Here is a 15285-nt window from a genome sequence, read left to right as displayed (position 1 = left end):
GGATTCTCCTTACACTCCAGAGACTTCTTCCGAGGTATAGAAGCTGGCCCTCCAAAGAAGAGCCCAGACCTTTCTTACCATCGCGATCGTAAAAGGATGTCTTTCCCTCCTTTTCCTCCACGGTCAGCAAGACGCCGCCACAAACCTGCCACGCCCACCCCACAAACAGCGGGACGGGGCGCGCGGACCCCACTGCTGCTCTGATCGGAGCATGAACAAGTTTTGAGAAAGACATTTCAGTAGTGGATAAACATGATTCATAACCAATTTTTTTTTTTTTTTTTTTTTTAATATATTGATGTTTGTTCGCATTAAGTTTGTACCAGTTCAATGCACCTCGTTTCACGCAAATTACGTGTTCACGCTGATGATAACTCTGTTTTTATTGCTCGTTTTACTTTGTATATTTTCACCCTAAAGTTGCATTCACAACGAATATCCAACCATTATTACCGCGATCATTATCAGTGGCCACAACCACGCCACACCACGCCACGCCACGCCACGCCAAGCCACCGAGCTTGCTTCCCTTGGGGATTACGGGCGGCGTGTGCTGAGTTTCCCCGCACCGCCCCACTGGGTTTTTCGCGCCCACCAAACAAATTCTCTCTCTCTCTCTCTCTCTCTCGTACCCGGATCAGGTCACATCCGCCACGCGCATGCACGCTACTCGTACCTCGATACCTAAGCCTCTCAAATTTCCACATCCACACTATATCGATTAAAAGCAGACCAGGTATGTTTGTTCTTCACTCTCACAAAGTATCAGAACTGCACGCTCAAGCCATAAGAGCTTCCATAAGAGTTGGGAGACGTGTCACTGCTCATCTCGTCTCCTTGGTCCATTTCACCATCACATATTTCACCACACCACCACATCATACCATGTCACACCACCACACCATGAAACATCCACACAACACCACACCACAACACATCGCATCATACCTTGCTACACAACACCACATCACACCGCGCCACACCACCACACCATACCACACCATGCCACATCACACCACGCCACGCCACGGTACATCACGCCAAGCCGTGCTAAACCACATCATACTATGCCACACTATGCCACACCACAATAAGTTACGCCATGCTACATCACGCCACGTTATACCATTTCATACCACATCACACACTACTGCGCACCACACACCACTATACACCACCACCAAAGCACACTATACCACATCACACCACAAACCACTTCACATCACACATACCACACATACCACTGCACTTGACACCACGCATACCACACCACGCCACCCCATCCCACGCCTCCTAAACCACTGCCGGCCACACTCATTACCCGGCAACAATTTCCAAGCAGAGTCATTACAAAACCCGCTTCACACCACAACAATAAATAATAGAAATATGCTGCCACTGATATACGTCGCTCATTAATAACATAATTCGCGTTGGAGTCCAATTTGTTGCTGGCGCCGCCGTGCCACGGACCGCCGGCTTGTCACTTGTCACTCCACGTGCAGAGTTATTTCACGTGTTTACATCGATTAGATTCCCTTTTCCCAACGTCCACACCACGTGACTGACAAACCGCGGCCTTCCACACACTCGGTACACATTGCAAACTCCACTTATCTAATAACGGCGTATGGGAAACAGTGTCACGCGATAATATATTCATTACTTCCAGGGGAAATAATATAAAAAGGTTGTCCAAGGCCATTAAAATATAATTAGTGACCACATTTACAATTCCGGTTTTGATATAATAGCAAACTCGTCAATTTACACACACACACACACACACACACACACACACACACACACACACACACACACACACACACACACACACACACACACACACACACACACACACTGTTCACAGTGTGCTGGAGGGCCACGGAGGAAAACGGAGGCATGAAAGAGGAGAAGCAGCAGCAGCAGCAGCAGCAGGTGATGATTCAGATGCAAGCAAATTATGTCCTCAACACGACAATATTAGGTGAGAGGGATCAGCAGAAAACCTCCACCAACGCTAATTGGAGCAGATCAAACCGCAGTCTGAAATGAGCTTCGGGGCCGGGATTTGCTGCATGAAGGGACGGAAGAACTACGCTATGGAGTGCTGGGGAGAGGAAGACGAGGTATGGAAGAGAAAATGGTTAAGTGAAGAACACAACACAGGGGTGAAGGAGAAGGATGCATGGGATTAAAGAGGAGACCGCCGCAGGGACCAGAGGCAGAGATACTGATCTGCAACTGATGAAGCTGAGGCGTGGAAAAGAAGAGGTGTTAATAAAGGTCAGGGGAGGAGAGGAGGGGAAGGGAGAGGAGGGAGTTCATTCATTAACTCACGATACTAACCTTTGGCATCAAGGGGATTAATTAAGCCTGATCGGAGGCCAGATGCATGGGCCTTCTGCTCCCACGCCCCCTCCTACTTCTCGTATTCCTTTCTTCTTTTTTCCACCACCGCCTCCTCCTATGCCTCGAATTCCATCCTCCTCGTCCTCCTTCTGGCCATCGATGTAAGGTTAGAGTGAGTGAGGAGGGGGAGGACAGTCAAGGGTCCACGGCGCCTGCCTCCCACCGGCGGTGACGCACAGCCGCCGCCAGTCACAGGGTAGCTCACGGGCAAAAGTTTCTCCACAGCTCAAAAAGTTCGAGCAATAATCTGCTTCATCTTAATATATTAGCCGTTTATTCTGCGGCGCGGAGGAAGATACACCGCATCCTCTAGACGTCATTGCAACCCCATAAATAAAGGAAAGCGTTCCCGGGTATGAATGGCCGTGACAAAAGAGCAGCCAACAGTTAAAGCTCAAGTGTTCTTCCCGTCACCGGACCGAAATGAAGGCGGGAGGACGGGAGGCCATAAAGCGAAGAGAATATACGAGTATGAAGTGAGGGAGGCACTACGAGAGGGAGGGGGACAGGCCGGAGTGGCGGAGAGACGGCTGCGGACGGCAGGACGTGGCTGAAATGCACGGAAAATTGTTAAAGGTCTACTAAAAGCAAAAGAAAGGAAAAGAAAAACCACAACCTGAGAAAATGCAAGAAAAGAATTTATGAAAACAACATCTGGTGAAGTTTTTGTCTTTTGAGAACAACATTGCGTTTTCTGTGTTCGTTAAGACACCCAAGAGCATCACTGGGCCACAAGCACCACCCAGCAGGAGTGTTCACCTCTCACAGGGCACCAGGTACTCTTAGTGAGATAACAAAAGTTGCTATTGGTGTGTCAGTATACTGTGTACCGGCGGCTGAGGGAGGTGCCATGATATCGGACTGGCGCGGGGCAGGGCGGCCGACAGTCTATCAGTGAGGCAGTCCCAGTGCATCCTTTAATCTTGAGCTGAAGGCTGGCCGTGGCAGGGCGCAGGGTTATTGTGCAAATCTATGTCGCTTTCTTTATCTTCTTTCCATTAGCATCGTTATTTGGTTGGTGTGTGTGTGTGTGTGTGTGTGTGTGTGTGTGTGTGTGTGTGTGTGTGTGTGTGTGTGTGTGTGTGAGAGAGAGAGAGAGAGAGAGAGAGAGAGAGAGAGAGAGAGAGAGAGAGAGAGAGAGAGAGAGAGAGAGAGAGAGAGAGAGAGAGAGAGAGAGAGAGAGAGAGAGAGAGAGAGAGAGAGATCTGATCACAAACTTTTCGTAGTCTGTCGTATCGCTGCAGTAGCGTCTCTGGCCCACCACAGCGGAGATGCTTGTGTCACACTGAGTATGTTAAGTGGGAAGACCTGAGACGATGCTATTCTGATTTCCCATGGAATGACTATTGCTTCCGTGTCAGGGACCTATTTCTTTGAGCGGATGGCATAACATATGTGATTGTCTCCGGCATGGACGAAAACATTACACATATATTCTTTCTAATCCCAGAGCTCTTAAGACCTTAATTCCACTAAGCTTGCTCTCCTGCTGTCCGGGATAGAGAGGCAGGTAATAGAGGGTGCATTAGCCTTTCACCTTTGAAATTCACGTCCTCTATTTACCTCCCCAAAATCATGCTAGATTTGTACTTCCACCAATACGATATGTTAAGATGTAGCCAATTCATTTCCTACTTGTGGTTTCCGGGATCTATAACCTTTTTCTTCATCTTTTCTCCCTTTATTTATTCTCATTGGCTCCACTGCCAGGTATATCTATCTTTAAAGCTGAATTCTTCTCTCATTCCCTTGACAACCATTCCATAGATGATTCAGGGCTGGTTCCTCCGTCAGCTGGATTTAGTACATCTGTTTCTTTAATTTTATGTAATCTTGTATTTCATGCCTTTTCTTGCTTTGATTCTCAATTACCTGACGCCTTCGCTGTGTCCACCTGACTTATACAAGAGTCAAGCACTATCTTTACTCTTTCATGCTTTTCCATGGCAAACTTTGGAACTATCTTGCTTTTGTTCTTCTTCAGGCAATGACTTGAACGCTTGCAAAAGAGGAGTGGCTATCAATACATCTCGGAAATTGAATTGGTCATTCGTCCTTGCTTTCCTGATTCTCTTCCTTTTTGGCAACATATGAACGCAAGCACCCACGCACGCGCGCACAAACGCATGCAAGCGCGCGCTCAAACACACCACACACACCACACACACACCACTGCATTGTTGTGAGTATGGAATGGCAGTCTTCCTCTCTCAGCCTTCCAGCAGGTCGGATTCGGTAATGTCTTTTTAGCTTCGTGAATACTTATCGCAGCTCGCTCCAGGTTTTACTTTTTACTTTATCACTTTTTCTTCGTTCATTGGTCTTCTCTAGTGTGGTTTCCCTCATAGGATCTTCTTGAATCTCCTTTCATGTTTCACTGAGTAGAATTTCCCTTTTATGCCAATGATGTGTGCACCGCACAGTCTGTTTATCTTGATTCTGCTTTTTCTTTCACTTCCAGTACGAGACGCAGTACTACCGTCATTTCACACGAGTGCAACATCTCGTCTGGCACGGGTCAATGCTCCATTACGAGGGTATTTATGGCTACACAGCTCTACATATACACTCCTACTTCTGTGCCAATACTGTTGCTACTCAGTGTTTACTAAAACGCTTCCACACGCTTGCGAGCTTCGATGGTTTACGATTTGTTCTGGAGTCCATCTTGTCTTTCCTTAAAATTAATTGTGTGAAATCAAATAATTTAATAGTTACTTAGCGTGACCATCCGACTGTTACACACTTCTTTTCTGAGTACGCAGTCAGTAAGCACAGCGTTACTCTCTATCATCCTGTTCCGCAATTCCAGTTTACCGTAGCAATTCTGAACCTCAGCAGTATATCGTACGTTGGTTAACCTGTTGCGTCGCCTCGCCCACACAGGGCGTATACAAGTGACCGGGACGAAAGAGTCTCCTCTCACATATGCATCCACTTCATTAGGAGGAAAAAAAAAAAAAATATATATATATATATATATATATATTGGAAAACATCAATATTGTATAAAGCCTTGAGACTTCTCAGGAAATACCTTTCATTTCTATAAGACCGACCAGAGCATTTTGTCGGTGTGATCTGTACAAAAGGTGCAGGGAGAACCTTTCTAAATTTTGATCATGAACGTTCCTGTAGTTGATATTAGACTTTTTCCTCAATGATATTAAAGTTTTATAAAGAACTTCATCCATTTTGAGTTCAACCTTCGTGAAAAAGATTTTCTCGCACACTATTCAATATTCATGTTCAGAAATCTCCTCCAAAGTTTCAGCCCTCAGTAGCTGCACACAAATGGACCCTGACGATGGATTGGCTTCATTCCAGAGGTGCACATTTTGTACTCGCACGTGTATCATGCAGGAGTGAGAGGTTATGGAATTCCCTGACAACAAAAGAAATGAGCGTGTGGACTTCTCAGCTATCAAGACAAAAGCACAGACAGTAAACATAATACTTCACGTCAGTTGTTGGTCTCTTTCAAAGTATAATAACTGCTACTACCTCAAAAATTATCTTAGTGTTTGATAATATACGGAGTGCTCTCACCTACTGGCATGAATACATTACTGCGAGCGTTAACAACAGAACAGATTGTTGCGTGTGTTGTACAAAATCGTAAATAGTTGTACATAAAATATTGCGACAGAGGAGGTGACGGTGATTTATAGATTAAATGAATGACCGAATTATCATATCACTGGTTTATCTCTTTGTTATCCTCTGTGGGACACTATATATACATCTAGCTTTCAATTTTGCACAACAGCCCTTTTACTCTGATCAATTTACCAACATTGTATCCAGCCACTGTTGTTGAAATATCCCCAATAACAAGAGGGATTTACTATGAAATAATTGTATTAAGTTGCAGGGAAGTCATGGGCATTAGTATTCGCATTGTTTGATGACAAAAGCAGTGTTTGCAATGTTTGACTAGCAAAGGCTGGCCACTCCAACACATCCTTAATTGGCTAGAAAATTCAAGTATCTCTCAACACTACACTGAACAATGACTCAATCCCTCACATTAAAACATGACTATATCTTACAAAATTGCATGCGTACACGTCCACGCACAGAAATTATCGCCACAATGGAGTGATGAAATGTGAGCAATTAATCAACACGCTATGAGAAAGCAGATGTCACAATTATTACCGTTGTACATCACACACACACACACACACACACACACACACACACACACACACACACACACACACACACACACACACACACACTATATGAATGCTTGCTTGATGTTTCGTGTTATGAGTGTTTATTGTCCATTCTCATATGACTAATAACATGTCATCAAATGGGAAGACCTGGTTGAGTTAAGATCGCTGAGGTGTGATAGGCAGGACATGAGAGGCGCGAGTGTTTCAGCAGCCACGTGTGAGACAAAGGAAGTAATCACCGGCCTTTTTAACCCCTTCAGTACTGGGACGCATTTTTACCATGAGTTTTGGGTATGATTAAATTATTTTATTGACTTTAGGAAGGATCTATGGAGGTTAGATGATTAACGGCCCCAGTCTTCATTATTTCAATCATCACACGAGTTTCTGAAGCTTTTAAAATCACCAAATAGTAACCAGAATGAATATGGAAGCGCGTCATGCTGCTGAAGAGTTTAACTATTGCAATAGATATCAATTGTGTTGCTTTTCTTTTGTGACTGATTTTAGAAGCTACTACACGCTTGGTAGATGATTATAATGATGATGATAATGATGATGATGATGATGATGATGATGATGATGATGATGATGATGATGATGATGATGATGATGATGAAAGTATAAGTGATGACAATGACAATGAATGTAGTAGCAATGGTGACAGTGATGATGGCGATAAAGATAACAACGACAGTGATGATGATGGTGGTAATGAGATAATGATGATGAGATAATGATAAGTGCCAGACTCGTTTAAGAGGACACCATTACAAACGGGTATTCAGAGACGATAATTATAAATCAGGCACATTTTACAATCAACATTAATGGACGAAATGGAATAACTGTTACACTCATATACTGTGTGTGTGTGTGTGTGTGTGTGTGTGTGTGTGTGTGTGTGTGTGTGTGTGTGTGTGTGTGTGTGTGTGTGTGTGTGTGTGTTCTGATATTACAGTTTCGACTACTAAAAAAAAGTATAAATAAAAAATAAAAAAGGCGGAGGAAAAAAAAAAAAAAAAAAAAAAGAACAGGAACTTGTCTAGAATTTCATGAACTTACAACACCAAGAAAATAGACCTTTACATCAAGTGAGCCTTTTTTCCCACCTTTTCTTTTTAATTCGACACGCGAACTTTATGGGCGACCGAAGTGGTGTTGGTCTGGTGTGGGTCAGCACTAGGTAGGTACGCACAGAGGAGAGGACTTCACTTTTCGACTTTTTTGGCGTAACGTATGGAAGGGGGTGAAGGATGAGAGAGGGGCAGAGGGGAGGGAGGTGTGAGGCAGGTATGTAAAAAGTATTAGGTCCGGGAAAAGGGAGAAAGGAGAGAAGCAACCTGACCCAACCTAACCTAACCTTCAACCTTCAACCTAACCTAAATTCTAACCTGATGTTAACCAAAACTAATAAACTTAACCTAACCTAACCTAACCGAAACAAACCCAACCCAAAACTAACCTTAACTTAACCAAACCAAATTAAGTCAAGCCTAATCCAAACCTAACCCAACCCAACCTATTCAAACCAATCCTAACCTTAACCCAACCCAACCCAACCCAATCTAATCTATAAGTGTCACGCGGCAGGATGAGGAGAGTATAAGAGTGTAACATTGGATAGGTTGGGGGTCACAGGGCAGGGTGTAGTTGTGGAGAGACAGGCAAGTATACATGAGGTGGGGAGAGAAGAGGGGGGGGACTACACAGAAAGGGGCTGAGGAGTACGAATAGCGAGGAGAAAGGAAGGGAGGGACATGAAGTGGGGTAGGGAGGGAAGGCAACTAGCAGTGAAGGCAAGGGAGGGGAAGGAGAGCAGGGGGGTGGATAGGGAGAGGGGGCACTGTGGGTGGAGGGGGCGTGGAAGGTGTGAGGGGCGGGAGTGATGCGGCTTGACAGTTATTACTCTCCGCGGTGTGTGTCTAGACGTGGCGTTGCAATAATGAACAAAACATCCACTGATATTTTCCTATGCAAACTTATGCGTGACTCTGCGGGAAAAAATTAAACATAAAAAAAAAAAAAAAGTCGTCTACTTAGAGGCAAGTTTGTAGCCATTAAAACTAGTGAGACGGAAGAAAATAAATTAACTTTGTAAATTAAAACTCCATTGTTAATTTTAAACATAGCACTGGTTTCGTGTGTGTGTGTGTGTGTGTGTGTGTGTGTGTGTGTGTGTGTGTGTGTGTGTGTGTGTGTGTGTGTGTGTGTGAGAGAGAGAGAGAGAGAGAGAGAGAGAGAGAGAGAGAGAGAGAGAGAGAGAGAGAGAGAGAGAGAGAGAGAGAGAGAGAGAGAGAGAGAGAGAGAGAGATGGGAGGGCGGGGAGAAGGGCTTGGGGAAGAAAGATTGGCATCCGAATTACGTTTTTCGCTTTCTGAGTCGAGCTTGAGAATGTTTCTTGATCATATCAGAGATGCTATACACCAAGATGTTCGGTGCGCAATTCTTGGCCTGCAATCGGTCGATCACCACGCTTCTTGTGGCTGGAGCTTCGGGAATGGGAGGAGGGCAGTCACCGCGCTTCGGCCCACAAGTGAAACAAGGCGCTGGTTGCTTTGGAAAATGCAGCAGAACGCCAGAAGCTACACATCTTTAACATTTTCAAGTCACCAGGAAAACAGAAGAATGCTTTGTTACATTAACTGGTTGCATTCTTAATAACAGCATGCAACTGATATACATTTTCCATACAGTATAGAATTTCAACAACTGCTTTGCACAAGTCACAATGAATTAAAACCTACGCCTTCCCCTTCAGACACCTTTAAGTCAGGATACTAAGCTAACGGTGTCGAAGAGAGACCATTAACAAACGAGTTCCTGGTGCGACAGTGAGCGGAGAGGGGCGGCGCGCCGGCCGGCCTGGTGGCGCCTGGGTGTCATTAGCCGCGAGGGGACCGAGAGGAGCATCTTGTGGTGTGTAGCATCTCAGACGGTACTTGCTTGTCGCCTTTTGTCCGCTTTGTGAGCCTCTGAAACACACACACACACACACACACACGATCCCTCTCTGGAAATACGCCAGAGAGGGATTGCATGACTAATTACATGAACCAAAAACGTTATGATTTACACAGGCGTTCGCCACCAAACACAACATCCCATATTAAGGCCAAGGAAGGTGGGTTATTTGAAGAAGAGTACGAGGGGAAGAAAGGAAATGTGAGGGGAAGTAAGGCATGTGGGCGAAACAATGAAGTTGTGAGCGGAAGGATGAAAGGGGAGGGAAGAGATGGACACGAAGACAGACGATGCTCCTCTTCCTGGGAAGGAGGAAAAAAGGAAGAGATGAAAACGATGGATGGGATACATGTATTGGTAGTGTTGCTGAAGAAGAAGAAGAAGAAGAAGAAGAAGAAGAAGAAGAAGAAGAAGAAGAAGAAGAAGAAGAAGAAGAGGAGGAGGAGGAGGAGGAGGAGGAGGAGGAGGAGGAGGAGGAGGAGGAGGAGGAGGAGGAGGAGGAGGAGGAGGAAAAAACGAGTGAGCATGCAGAAGGATGAGATTGGAGTTTTTGTGAGGATCCGGAGAGGCGAGAAGGAGAATAATAATAAAGAACACTGCGGGGTTTTAGCGAGCACACGCTTGTGGATCAGTAATTCCTTGTTGTCTACTGTCTCTTGACTGATACATGACGCCTCGCTGCTTACTGTGAGCCTCAAACAAGGAAAAAATCTCATATGTGACGACTGACTGACTGATGATTGACTGACTGATCAAACTAGATACCTCAGTTCCCAGCAGCCCGCGAGGCTTGGAATGAGAAAGAAACCGAAGCCAATACGTTCCTGGAAGATAAGATGCGTCGCTCAGAGTCTGCTCTGACAGACGAAGGCAGCTCAGCGGTAAGAAACTTAAACTCCAGCACCGACAACTTCACAGGCAAAACACGACAAACATTGAGGCGCAACAAGCCATCCATCTGTCTCGGGAACTTTCACCTTTTCGGCGTGGCGGCGAAACAAGTCTGCCGAGGGATTGCGGGTCGGAAAATGTTCGGCCGCACCGGAATAGTTACGTCAGGTTACTACGAGTCTTGCTGAGTGAGGGATGTTCTCGTCGATGCTCCTTCCATCCGTCCCTCGGCCGCAGGCACTAGTTGAAAAAATTCAAATTTGGCGAATAAAAAGAATAAAAAAAAAAAAAAGACTAAGAAAGTTTCTAGTTTAGGGAGGAATTAAATAATGGCGCTGTACAAAGCAAACTTGTGAGCAAAACTTTCGCTCTATTTAGAAAGTATTTTGTAAAAGAATAACGGCCTAAGGAAGAATTATTTTAGTTAAAGGAAGGGAGTAGTTAATAATGTGCTGGCCTTGGTGTGCTCATGGCCGCGGTGATGTGAGGGTGGCCTGAGGCAGCGGCGGCATGCTGACGCACCATCAGCAGGCTGCACTTGTCAAAACACCAGTTACTATTCGACATTCAAGACACGGAAACGTCCAATCCCGCAAAAGTGAATGAAGGTTGTGTGTATAAGCAGGGAAAAGTATGATCTTAATTTTGCTTTACCACAAAGTTACACAAACCCAAACACGGCAACCAGTTAGACCGAAAAGAAGACGAGTAAAATGTCCTAAATTCTACACAGCTGATATTTTTACGCACAATATTGCAAACACGCTACACCAGCTCGGCGTTAAATTATGTCTGGAGAAGGGAATTACGCCTTTACTCTCATCCACATTAATGGCATAGTCTGCTGGAGATAAACGGCGCAGCTAAAAGTTTCCTCCTCGGTTACTACCTCCATTCCCTCCCCCCTCCAAAACCCCCAAAAAAGCGGAGCAGTAACCGGCCGCCGGCAGTGTCGCGGCCACGGTAATTTCCCGGGAGTCTTGTCGAAAGGGGTGGGAATGCGCTCCGCCTTCTCCAGCTCCTCCACCAGTTCCTCCATTACCTTCCCCACCACCTCACTGGTCCACCTCCCCTCTACATCCCAGCCAAGGCGGGGAGGGCACCCTGATGGTTGCCTGGTTGCCTGGCTGTCGTCTGGCACACCTGGTATCGACACCCATCCTCCTGAGCACCTCCTCCCGTGGTGGGGAATCGCTAAGCACGGGGCTGATGTCGAGCCTCCGCCATGCGTGAACGAGGAACACCATCGCCAGGCTTGTGTTCTGACGCCACACAGGGAAGCACGCCATTACGTGCATAACTCATGGGAGGCGGTGCATATTCAAGAAATCTTAAAATCGTTACGTTAAATGCAACGTTAAGCAATTAATGAAAGTGCAACTCATTTCCAGTATACCGAGGTGAGTAATCCCGAGCAAATCTTGCTGCCCCTCTACACCTCATTTTGCACCACCGCCCGCCTCTGCTGGATCACCCCCACCCCCACTCCACTCCCATCCCTGATTGCTGAGGAAAGCACGGCGAAGTGAACCCAATCACCCCCACAAGAACACTGTCTCCAGTGACCCACTCCCTCTCACACCCAGCGGCTCTCTCACTATTGAGAATCAGCCACAAACAAATACATTTCTCTTATACTATCAATTTTTCTGTCTACCTTTATCATATATCAGACAACAGCAGCAGTATGGCGATGTGTGTGTGTGTGTGTGTGTGTGTGTGTGTGTGTGTGTGTGTGTGTGTGTGTGTGTGTGTGTGTGTGTGTGTGTGTGTGTGTGTGTGTGTGTTGACAAGCTGCCTCATGGTCTGGTTTGTACACACCAGCATCGCATGACCATTACTTGTTTACTTTTCTTAAGAGATGGGAATGTGTTCCGGCGATACCCACCATCCACCATCTACTTACACACTGGCCACAGCGCTGCGGCGGAAAAACAACTGACAGTCAACAGCTTCCCATGGTCAGCGTCCGCTACTGCTTGTGTGTCAGAAACAAGGTTTCTTCATGTACAGTACTATCGTAGACCTATGTGGCTTGAGTGATGCGTTCTCTTTATTGAACTGGCACTGGCTAAGATGGTGCTGGCTGAACTGATTAAAACTGACCCAGTACATCAGTGAGCAGCTGTGGTCGCGACACAGCGCTCTGATGGTCTGTTGTCCCCTATGCCAGGTATGCGTGCCTGCACAGTGCGTGGTATACATACCAGGACATAAACAAACTCTATGGCTTTTAGCCAATTTTTTTTTCTTTTTGTCTGTATACAGGCGCCATTAATAACATATCTGGTGTTCGTCCTGGCATAGACAGGTATGCGTGTAACGAATTTGGGTCTCTAGATTCAGTGGTTTATGAGTTAACGAATACCTACAACTATGCAAATACTGATCCTATAATATATATATATATATATATATATATATATATATATATATATATATATATATATATATATATATATATATATATATATATATATATATATATATATATATATATGTGTGTGTGTGTGTGTGTGTGTGTGTGTGTGTGTGTGTGTGTGTGTGTGTGTGTGTGTGTGTGTGTGTGTGTGTGTGTGTGTGTGTGTGTGTGTGTGTGTGTGTGTGTGTGTGTTTATATATATATATATATATATATATATATATATATATATATATATATATATATATATATATATATATATATTAACAACAACTGTTTGGAGTAAGAGGCTGCAAGGATCCTTCATCAAGGCAGGGCAGAGGCGCCTTGCTCAATGCAATATGTGACGCACTATGAATGAGATTAGATTAACAAATTTAACTAACAAAACTTACACATCTGTCAGACTTGGCAACATTGCCCGGAGGAAATTCGTGCCTTTACTGACTCTCTCCACTCACTCTGGCGGCAACAGAAAAGACGTATAATTGATGCTCTCCAAACTCGACTCTTGGCGGGGCGGTGGTGGTGCATGCGACTGCCTCCTGCCTCCTCCCCAGTCGGTATCCACCCACATCCAGACCACGACCCATCCTTGTTGCCCATTGTTCAGCCCACACTGTATTCCCTCCTCCTCTGCCCAATAACACCCGCCTTCTTCTCTCGCACAAGGTTCTAATGGTCACAACAGTTTTCCTTTATTTGCTAAAGTTTGGGATTGTATTCATCCTCTCCCTTTTCGTCAGCGGCCGTCCCTCCCCGCCCTCACTGCATACGGAGGCCGTCGTGGTAGCCCGCCGGCAGTGGTGGCTGTGTTTGTTACGCTCTTCTGATACTTAAAGGCGCCTCTCTCTCTTTTGCGGATGCTTATTTAATAAAATACAATATATAGGCTTATCAGCTGTTCAGGCCGGAAAGGAAAAAATGACTGTGGACGGTGTCTGAAGTTTGGCTAAGCAATGTTATATGATACTCATGATAACTCTGCCTTTGCGCGGAACAGAAATACATAAAAAAAAAAGGAAAGAATATGTCCCAAGACATTGCTCCAGTCAATGACGGTGGTGACGGTGGCAGCCGCGTCCTACGCGCTGTGGTGGAAGTGGCGTTGAGCTGAGAAAGGCGTCAGAGATCTTCTCCCTCATGGCACTCGCTCACACGTTCGTTCAGGACTTAAACACACACACACACACACACACACACACACACACACACACACACACACACACACACACACACGAAAAACAAAATAAAACAGCTGCCGGCATTACATATGGAGGGAGGCAACTTAACGAGCCTTAACGTCCAGGAACTAGAGATTTATCAGGGTAGTTGTACAAGGTGAAGAGAAAGTAACACAGGATTACTGCTTCAGCAAAATTCATGAATTGCAAAGTCTCATTAACAAAAGAGAAAATAAAGTCTTGCCGAGCTGAACAAGGCAGTCTATTCCTTTCAACACAGACTAACGCCACTCGTCATCTGGTGTTGCGTCTCGTCAGCGGTCTCATAACACCAAGGTGACACGGCCGCCTCTTCGGTCACATCTCCAGCTCCACGATTAACTATCACAGAGATTTCATGAGAATTTCACGACTTTCCAAAGAATATTTTCATCACAAATCTCTCTCCATTAATCAAGGGCTGAAAACAATCTTGGAGTTTAATTAAAATTCCGATCCGCTGAAAAGGACAAAAGAAAAGAGATGCGTCGTGCAGTCTTCGTCCGTCTGCAGGGTGGTACTACATCGTGGTGGTCCCAGGCAGCCCCACGCCTCACTGTGCCACTGTGCTCCACAACGAACATTACTGATGGCTAGAGATTTGGATTCATTTGTTCACTACTATGATGTTGAAACTCAGTTCCGAGATCAATCAGGTTGTGCTGCACACAAAGTGCAGTGAAGGTGTTTGACACCGGTCACGAGGAGAAAAAAAAAAAAAAAAAAAAACACTTAAGCATCGAAAAAAGAAAAACCTTCACGTGAGGTATTAAATATCTTAATTTCTTTTAGATGACATTAAAGCCTAACAGTACGCCGCGTTCCTTACCATTTACCGCCAAGCTGAACAAGACACTCAGGCCACCTCGCCGCCGCCGCCGCCACCACCAGGAAGCTCGCCTAGAAATAGTTTATAGTTTAAACGTGAGGCACATAAGTAGCGATATAAATAGCCTTCTTGCCGAAAGCTTGGAATATCACAGATGTTGTGAGTCACAGTTCACTGAAATAAGAGAACAAGGAATGAAAGTTTCAAGAACAAGCCAATGTTGTGTTACTGTTCCTGTCACAAGTCTTACAGAGAGGCTTACCATGTGTCACTTTCTTTTTTCCATTCCACAGCCAAAAATGTGGAACAGGCTGTCGGTCGGCGCCGCATCCCCTCCCATCCCGCCTGATGATCCTCTTA

General features: G+C 45.3%; 1 protein-coding gene and 1 long non-coding RNA gene across 3 annotated transcripts in view; one reads left to right on the top strand and one right to left on the bottom strand.

Moving 5' to 3' along the window:
• The window catches only part of LOC123517780, a 199082-nt gene that overhangs the window by 46801 nt on the left and 136996 nt on the right, over positions 1 to 15285 (bottom strand). The gene's annotated exons all lie outside the window — the stretch shown is intronic.
• Positions 1 to 15285, top strand: part of LOC123517779 — a 118623-nt gene that overhangs the window by 18741 nt on the left and 84597 nt on the right. The window contains exon 2 of one of the 2 annotated variants that reach the window (XM_045278236.1): positions 4874 to 4949. The exons of the other annotated variant lie outside the window; for it this stretch is intronic. The gene's annotated coding sequence lies outside the window, so the exon portion shown is untranslated. The remainder of the gene's footprint in view (positions 1 to 4873; positions 4950 to 15285) is intronic. 2 annotated transcript variants of the gene reach the window in all.

The sequence above is a fragment of the Portunus trituberculatus genome, chromosome 42 (assembly GCF_017591435.1).
Source record: "Portunus trituberculatus isolate SZX2019 chromosome 42, ASM1759143v1, whole genome shotgun sequence".
In the NCBI taxonomy this organism is placed as follows: Eukaryota; Metazoa; Arthropoda; class Malacostraca; order Decapoda; family Portunidae; genus Portunus; species Portunus trituberculatus.
Note: the sequence above shows the minus strand (reverse complement) of the source record. Positions and strands in the feature narration are given on the sequence as shown.